The sequence below is a fragment of the Rhinolophus hipposideros genome, assembly GCF_964194185.1.
Source record: "Rhinolophus hipposideros genome assembly, chromosome: 21".
Classification (NCBI taxonomy): domain Eukaryota; kingdom Metazoa; phylum Chordata; class Mammalia; order Chiroptera; family Rhinolophidae; genus Rhinolophus; species Rhinolophus hipposideros.
This window is the reverse complement of record NC_138067.1, coordinates 45545479-45555196: the sequence shown is the minus strand read 5'-3', so window position 1 is coordinate 45555196 and position 9718 is coordinate 45545479.

Below are 9718 nucleotides of genomic sequence, written 5' to 3'. Positions count from 1 at the left end.
GGCTTCTCAGGTGGGTGACCCAGCACCCACCCTCCCACCCCTGAGCTAAGAGTCTGTGCACCTAGGGGTCTCTCCCTCTGCCCCAGTTCTGTCTGTCTCGCTCTCACTGTCCCACCTCCATCTCCATCTTTATGGTGCTCTCTCCTGCCGCCTCCTTCTTCCAGCCGCTAGGTATATCTCAGCTTCTGTCTCACCTGGTTCCTATCTCCTACATCCGTGTATTTCTCCCTCGGCTTTTCCTCCTTTCTCACAGTGCCTTTCTCTTCATTCCTTCTTTTATCCTCCTTCTTCCTCCCTTTCTCCTCTCTCCCTCTGTCTTTGTCCTTCTCATTCTCTCTCTCCCTCAATTTCTCTGTCTCACTCCTCCGTTTTTGTCTCCCTCCTCCCCTCCCCCTTCTCTCCATCTCTCTGTCTCCTTCACTCCCAGTGTCTCTCTCTTTTCTCTCCCTCTTAGGTCTTTCTCCTCACTTCCCTTCCCCCTTCTCTTCTCTTGCCGTCTCCCTCCTTTCTCTCTCTCTCTCTTTCCCTCTCTCTCTTTCTCCTTCCTTCTCTCCCTCCCCCTCGCAGCTCTGAGCCAGGTCTGGAGCTGGGGGTGGGGTGGGGGTGGTTGGAGAAGGGGCCCAGGGCTGGGGTAGCGACCTGCTGAGGGGGAGGAGAAGCGGGAAGGGGGCGGAGGAGGAAGGGGGAAGGCGGGGGGCCAGAGACGGGTCTACGGTCCCAGCTTTCATCCCCCTTCCCTCCTTCCCAACCTCCCAGACCCTCAGGCAGGGGCGAGAGTCAGGCCAAGGTGGGGAGGAAGGGGAAGGGAGGAGGCTGCTCCCGCCCCCCCCACCCCCAACAACCTGGCCCAGAGCCCAGGCCTGGGTTCCCAGCATGCCCCGGGGCTGCCTGGGGCCTGAGGAGGGGGGTGAGAGGAGAGGGGAAGCTGAGAATCTTAAAGGTTTGCAGGACCTGAGCATCTCCCTACTCCCCCAACAAATTTATCCTTGGGGAAACTGAGGCCCAGAGAGACTTGTTCAAGGTCACTGGACAAGGAGATGGTGGAGACTCAATTCCCTGGGCCTATTTGGGGTAGGGGATGGGGCTAGCCTTCCCCCAGGTCTGGGTCCCCTCCCCCTCTCTGTAGACCCTGGGCAGCCCCCAAGGGTCAGAGAGCAGACCCAAACAGTCTGGCACCATGGCAACCAGCTGGCCCCGCCCCTTTAACCCCCAGAGGGCTGGACTCCAGCTGGGGCTAAAGAGGTGGGGACTCCTGGGTTCTGGGGAGGAAGGGGCTGGGGGCCTGAGTTCTGGCGTTTTATGGAGGGTGGGGGCTGGAATGTGGGCTCCCAAGGTCTGAGAGAAGACCTGGGAAGCCAGACTCTAGGGTCCTGGAGTGAAAGGGGCCAGGGGTTCGGATTCTGGAATTCTGAGGGAGGGGGCTGGGTTGCGGACTCCCAGGTCTAAGGGAGGAGGGGGCTGGGGCCTGGAATCCCAGGTCCCCAAGGGAGCATGGATGCTGGGCCTCTCCTCCGCCAGACATCCCCTGCCCCCGCCGCTGACCCTGGCCTGTCTGGCAGCCCAGACAACCTCCCCCTCTTCCGCGGCCCCCTCCCACTTGCACGGCTCACCCTTGACCCCTCAAAGCCCCGCAGCCCCTTCTCTCCGTCCCTCCACCTCCTCCCCTCCAGCCAGACGTTAACCCTTCCGCTGCCAGATGCACCTCCATAGCCAGTCTCCGTCCCTGCACCTCCCCCGAGGGCGCGGGCGGGCACCTCGCCCCAAGTCTCCTCCAGCTCCGAACCTGGCTACCCCAGTCCATCTCTCCTTCCAATGGCATCCAGGAGGTGTTCCCCGCCCTCTCCTCTGGATCCCAGAATCCAGGCCCCCAGCCCTCACCTCCAAGGATTCAGGAGCCTGGACTCCCAACCCCCTCCTCCTCTTCCAAGAACCCAGCCATCCAGACCCCCGGCTGCCTTCTCCCTCGGGGACCGCGGAGTCCGGGCCCCGGGCCCATCCTCCTCCCCTTCTGCAGACTCACGGCTCCGCGGCTCCCGCGTCGGAGGGAAGGGTCTCCCGGGCCCACGGCCGCCGGCTGCTCTCCATCCTCCGCCCGCCTCGGCCGCCCGACGGCCTCTCCCTCGCCTCCGCGTCTCCGCCATCCTCCTCCCTCCTCCCGACTCCCCCCGGCGCCGCGGCCCGGCTCTCAGCCCGGGACCCCGCGGCCCAGCCCCCTCCCCAGGGGGCCCCCGCCCCGGCCCCTCCCGCCGCCCTGCCCAGCGCGGCCTGGCTTCCCCCTGCCCCGCAGCTGGCCCCGGTCCAGGGGAAAAAATTCCATCCAGCCCGGGAGGAGGAGCGGGCGGGGGAGGGCGCTGGCGGGAGGCCGGCCGGGGAGCGTGACGCAGGGAGGAGGGAAGGGACAAAAGGGGCCGGGAGGCAGCGGGCCCGCGACGCTCCCACCGCTCCCTCCCTCCGCCTCTCTCGGCCGGGCCCGTCTCTCCTGTCTCCGCTTCTCGTCCCTCCACCTCTCCTCCCTTCCCTTCTCTCTGCCTGTTTCCTTGCCCTGTTTTTTCTCTCTCTCCCTCTCCCTCTCTATCTCTCCCTCTCCCTCTCTCCCTCTCTCTCTCTCCCCTCTCTTCTCCCTCCCTTTCTCTCTTCTCTCTCTCCTTACATCCCCCCCCCCTCTCTCCATCAGGGTCTGCTCCTCTCTCCCTGCCTCCTTCCCCTTCCTCCGCGTGGGTCTCCCCACCCATCACCCACTGGGGAATCAAAGGTGAATCAGACCCACATCTGCCCTTGCAGACGGAGCTCACAGTCTGATGGAGGAGACAGACCCAGACGCAGACAGTTCCAATCCCGGGTGATGGGGTATGACCGAGGGCGAGGCCAGCGACTGTGGGAGCCCAAGGCTGGAGGAATCCTTTCAGCTGGAGACAGCCCAAAGGACCTCCAGAGGAGGCAGTGCTTGTAGCTTGACCTCCAGGAACCGGGAGAAGTTAGATCTGAATGGCTGAGAGACAGAGAGGGGCGGCAGTAAGGGCGTTCCAGACAGAGGACACTGCTTAAGCAGAGGCCCAAAGGCAGGAAAGCAGAGGCGATGCTGGGAGAACAGCACAGCAGTCAAGGCTGACTGGAGAGGACTGGAGCTCAGGAGAACAGAAGACGAGGCCGAGGTGGTGGGCGGGGCCCCGTTCACTAGCGCTTTGGAGGCCAGGCTGGGGACTTTTTTTCTGAGATTGAATGGGAGCCTTGGAGGGTTGTGAGCGAGAGGAGGGGCAGGGTCAGATCTGGATGTCAGAAAGACCCCTGTGAGCCTTTTGGGAGATGCACGGAAGGAGAGAGACTGGTGGAGGCCAGGAGGCCGGGGTGGAGGATGCCTGAGCTGGGGCTGGGACCGTGGAGACAGAGAGGAGGGGCTGGGGCAGTGAATGTGAACAGGCCGGAGGGACTGAGTACTGACAGGCTCTGGGCGGTGACTGGCAGGGAAGATATAAAGAAGATAAAACAACCAGGAGTCTGGCCCAGGACGTCAGGGGACAAGCGGTGTTCCCAATGGGGAAACAGGAGGAAGAAGAGGGTACAGGAAAGGGACGATGCTATACACAGCTTGGAACTTGGTGGACACTAGGGGCTGGGGGATATTTAGGGAAGATATTCAGGAAGTGGTGGGTATACAGTTCTGGGGCTCCAACAGTGGAAAATATATTTCCCTCCCACCCCGCCTCTCAGCCACCCAGCTCTCTCTGGAGAGAGCTTATGCTTACCAATTTCTTGTGTATCATTCCTGAGGAATTCTATACATCTTTGCACATATATTTTACCACCCCTTTGTTTTTATTGTCCCCAGATGGGATCATATTATTCTACTTCGCTTTTTTAAACACCATATCCCAAAAATCCTCCTACAGCCATACTTATAGAGCGACCTAAATCATTTTAGTGGCTGTACAGTATTCCACTGTATAAATTTATTTATTTATATTGATTCAATCAGTTGATTGGGAGACATTTGTTTACATAAAGAAATTAATGCTTATGCATATGCAAATTACTGGGGTTGGTTTTTTTTTTTTTTTTTTTACTGATTTCCTCCAATGCTCTTAAGCCTCTGAACCCAGATATTTGATACTTACTTGTAGGTCTTTTAAAATTTATTATTAATTACTAATGATAGAAATAATAATGACAAACATACCCTTTACTGAAAGTCTACTTGAGGACAGGCCCTGGGCTGGGTATTTGTTATCCATGATATCATTCAATCATTACAGCAATCTTATTATTAGGAACTGTTTTATGTCCTGAATCATTTTGACTTTGGGGAAGAGCCAGAAGTTGCACAGTGCCAGGTCCGGTGAATAAGGTGGATGAGGACACACTATAATGTTTTTATTTGACAGAAATTGCCATATACCAGAAGTGATGTGTGACATGGAGCATTGTCATGATGGAGAATGATTTCTGGCACACTTTAAAACACACCTTCTCTCAACTGTAGCTGTCATGGAACTGAAGTTCTGAACAATGAGTGCCCAAGTTCACAGAGTAAATGGCAGAGCCAGGATTCAAACCCAGGCTCCAAACTCCATGCTCTGTCTTTGGAGGTGGGCTGCCTCTGCAAAAATGTGCAACTTACTTGGGATGGATAATGGGCACATGTTAGACTTGTCATGCACACAAATACACGTGATAAAAAGGACCCTGCACGTTGACTTGCAACCAGAATTACTGTCACTCTCCATTCACCCCAGATGCCCCCATAGTCAGGTCAGGATGGTAACTGCATCACCCTGCTGTGTCTCCTTGTCCCGATGCTGATCCTGTGGTTCTCAGTGTCTGGGTCTGCCTCTGGGAATTCACAGAGGGCACGATCCAGGTCTGAGTCATCTCTGTGTCCTCAGTATCACCCAGCATAGGGTGTGGCTCAGAGCAAGGGCTCAGGAAAATGTCTGCTAAATGAATGAATGGAGAGATGTATGAATAATATATGGTTTATGGGTTAGGCTGGGACTTGCTTAAGCCTCTGGGATAAGAGAATATAATTCCTGTTAGTTCCTGAAACAAGGCCTCCATTCCCATTGGTAGTGAGTCACAGGAATCACTGTTTCCATCATTCTCTGATATGCAGGGTTCACAAATCCTTTGGCACCTAAGACTCAGCTACTTCATGTCCCCAAATTCCTGAGTCTCAGGAGCCTCCATCTCCATGAATACTTGAGACTCAGGAGCCACCATTCATTCTCATCAGGCCCTGAAACTCGCGATTCACATTCCCATCACCCCCTGAGACTCAGGGTCCAGCATTCCCGTCAGCAATGGAGACACCAGGGCCACCATTTTCATCAGACATCCACATACCGTTGTTGTTGGTCCTGATACTCATCACCCATAATTCCCATTATCCTAGTGTACAGGGACCACCATTTCATCATCAACACAAGTTCCACCATTCTTAGTATTCCTCAGAACAGCATGCCAGTGTAAAAATATAAACATCCCGTCCTTCACAAGGCCATCCCCAAGTTCCTGGAACAGGAACTGTTAGCCAGGAAGACACTTCAGCCTGCCCTAAGGTAAGTCTGAGTCAAGGATTCACTTGTTAAAACTCTAGAGAAGGAGGCACCAGGGGACCAGGAATATCAAAGCAGCAGAGAATTCTTCCACATGAGGGGTCAGCCCCAAATCTGAGATAATCCTACAGCATCACTTACTCCTCACAGGTGTGGTAATCCTCAGACTGGCAGAGCATCGGAAATACCAGATGATCCAAATGCAACAGACACTTCCATTGTGCCATTAAATAATCCCAAGTGGCAATTTGCCCTGGTGGACTTGCAAGAATTCTGGACAGCTCTCTCTCTCTCTCTCTCTCTCTCTCTCTCTCTCTCTCTCTCTCTCTCTCTCTCTCTCTTCTGTCTCTCTTTCTCTCTCAGACAAATTTCATTCCACCATTAACCCTTTTCTGGACAGGCTGGTTGGAAAAATAGGTGTGATTTTGGGGGAGGGCTTCTCTGCAGTCTGTCTCTTCTCCTTTGGGCCATGTCTTCTGCTTATCTGAATAGTGAAGGGCCTTCAGCTGCTCTTCACATCTCAGCAAAAGGTAGGGAAGGTGGTTCTGAGGCTCAAGGAGACTGGAGTGGGGATGGTTTTTGCAAGCCCATCAGCTGCCATCCACTTCCCCCTTCCTCTGGTAATAGAGCCTCTCTTTCCTATGAGAAACCCACTCCCTGTGACTCTAACAAGAATGTCCTAGCATTAATGCCCATCTTGCCTCTCCCAAAACACTTGGTCTGGGCATGTGACTCAATATAAGCCAATCAGAGCATTCATTCATTTGTGATTTCCCATCAGAGCTGATTCGAATCCAAGCTTTTATTTTTTTTTTATCTTGACGCTTTATTTTATGTCTTCTAAAATACACAAGTCTGTACGCACGTACAGTGTTTTTGTTTTCCAAGAACAAAATTCTATTATATACGAGGTGTGATCAAATAATACGGTGAATGTTTACATTTAAAAAAATTACAATATTATAATTATTACAACACATTGCCATTAGTCCCCCTCAAAATACTCCCCCTTGCTTCGAACATACTTACCCCACTGTTCTTATCACTTTCTGAAGCAGTTCTGGAAGTTCTTTTTTGTGAGTCTTTAGTTGCACTGTCATGACTACCTCGATGTCCTGAATCATTTTGACTTTGGGGAAGAGCCAGAAGTCGCACAGTGCCAGGTCCGGTGAATAAGGTGGATGAGGACACACTATAATGTTTTTATTTGACAGAAATTGCCATACCAGAAATGATGTGTGACATGGAGTGTTGTCATGATGGAGGATGATTTAAGGCACACTTTAAAACACACCTTCCCTCAACCGTAGCTCACACCCGACTGACCACACCAAACAAGTTGAAACTTATCACACACTGTTACTAAGGTTCAATGTGTCACTTCTTGTATTAAAGATCCCTGTCTTTCTATTGGACGGCACTTGGCAGCAGCATTCATCGTATTTTTCGATCACAATGAGAAAGGCTCCATGTCACACATCATTTCTGATACAGCAATTTCTGCCAAATAAAAACATTACAGTGTGTCCTCATCCACCTTATTCACCGGATCTGACACTCTGTGACTTCTGGCTCTTCCCCAAAGTCAAAATGACCCTGAAAGTTAAACTTTTTGAATCGTTTAACAGAAAGTGGCAAGAATGATATGTGTGTTCAAAGTGAGGGGGAGTATGTCGAGGGGGATTAATGGCAATGTGTCTTTTATTGTAATAAATTTTTAAAAATTTAAACATTCACCTTATTTTTCAATCACACCTCATATAGCAAGGCATTTAAGAGCATGGACTCTGAAGCCAGATTGCATGGGTCTGAATCCTGGCCCAGCCATTTTAGTAGCTATGTTTCTTTATGTCTGAATTTTGTTATCAGTGAAATGGGTATGATAAGAATAGTATCTACATCACAGGGTTGACACATGAAGATTAAAGGAGTTAATATATGTAATGTGCTTAAAACAGTGTCAGCACATAATAAGCCACATAAAACGATTATCTGTTGTTATTATTCCTACAAAGAAATAGAGAGCTAGCTTGTTGTTCTAATTTCTTTATATACATGCACAAGATTTTACCTAAACAGTACAATTTATACTTATGGAGATAGTTTTGCTGCACTCTTCCTTCCTCTTGTCGCACCTTTCTCTTTTCTTTGCTTGCTTTTTCTTGACTCCTCCTGTGGGGACAAAGCCCCAGAAAGCAGTTTCCAGGCTCTCGGCCTCACATGGAAAGGTGCTGGCTCAGGTAGTAAATGGCCATCAACTGTGATTGGATGGCCATCAGCTGTGGCTAGTTGGCCGTCAGCTGTAACCAGTGAGCCATTGCCCACTAATATAACTGCCGTGGCTACTCTGGCAGAGAGGTGGGGGCTAGCAAGAAGATGGTGGCTGAGCCTGCAAGCGGTGCAGTGAGGGTTGAGAATTGTGTGGCTCCTGTTTCCTGTGTCTCCAACCTGGCCGCAAGCGAGAATATAGTGGTATGACTCCCCTACCTATGGCTCTGTGGGTGTTCCTGTTTGGCCTCACCATGTCCTGCTTTCTTATGTGGGGAGGAGGAGATGAGTCCCCGCAGGCCACCCCACACGACACCTCCCTTCTTGCCCACCTCCCAGGTGCCTCTCCACCCTAAATCAGGTATTGTATCTGTTGTGGGGTGAATTGTGTCCCCAAAATAGATATATTGAAATCTTAATTCCCAGCACCTGTGGATGCATCTTTATTTACAGATGGAATGAAGTTAAGGTGAGGTCATACCGGGTTAGGGTGAATCTTAACTCCAATGACCGGTATTCTTTTAAGGAGAGAGAGATGTGACGATACGGAGGAGACAAGCGGGGAAGATGGCCATGTGATAATGGAGACAGAGATTGGAGCGATGCCGCTGGCAGCCAAGGAACGCCAGGATTGCTGGCAACACCAGGAGCTGAAAGAAGCAAGAAGGAGCCTTCAGAGGGAGTGTGGCCCTGCTGACACCTTGATTTCCGACTTCTGAGCTCCATAACTGTGAGAGAATGAATTTCTGTTGTTTTAAGCCACCCAGTTTGTGGTAATTTGTTATGGAAGTCCTAGGAAATCAATACAATATCCATGTTAAGCTGTGTGTTTTTCCATACTTTAGTTCATGCTAATGTGCACACACACACCACACACACACACACACTGTGGGGACAGAGCCAGGACTGCAGCTTCCAGGCTCTCGGCCTCACATGGAAAGGTGCTGGCACAGGTAGTAAATGGCCATCAACTGTGATTGGATGGCCATCAGCTGTGGCTGGTTGGCCGTCAGCTGTGACCAGTGAGCCACTGGTCACTAATATAACTGCTGTGGCTACGCTGGCAGGAAAAAATGGGGGCCAGCAAGAAGATGGTGGCTGAGCTAGCAAGAGCGGATTGCAGTTAGCACGGCAGATTGTAGTTAGCAAGGAGTCGGTCGGTTGGCAGAAAAGTGGACGGCAGGTCGCACGTCGTGTGAATCCAGCCCCCAGTGAGACTATAGTGGTATGGCTCCCCCATCTATGGCTCCGTGGATGTTCCTTTTTGGTCTCACCATGTCCTGTGTTCTTATGTGGGGAGCGGAAGCTGAGACTCCGTAGTCCTCTCCGCATGACACACACACACACACACACACACACACACAGACACACACACAAATATACACGTATTTGGTCTGCATTAAAATTCAGCTTCAGCCACAGTATTTGTTCATGTTTTTCTATTTTACTTACCTCTGACTTACCTCTGTCAGCCTTACCTCTGTCTTTTGAAGGTTGAAACACTGAATGCAACCTTGAAGGTCATTTCTGGCATCCCAGAACTTGTGTGAGCTCAGTGAATATGTCGTCAATTGGATTACCATCACCTATCACTAGTGTAAAAACATTAGTAATTTTGAACAAGTCAAGTTACTACCATCTAATGTTGAGATCTTAATAGTTAGTTTCAAATTTAACCATCCTAGTATAACTTGGAGTGAAAATCTTGTGTGTGGTCAAGGTTGAAATTGTATCAGTCAGTTGAAGTATAAATGTGTGTGTTTATGTGTGTGTGTGACTGTGTGTGTATAATTATATAATTATAGGAGTAAGAGGCTGAAATAATTAATTATGATTGTGAAACCCTGTAGGTTGTAGGGGGAAGTTTCAGAAAAGAACTTTGAAAAAGAAATTAGAATTTA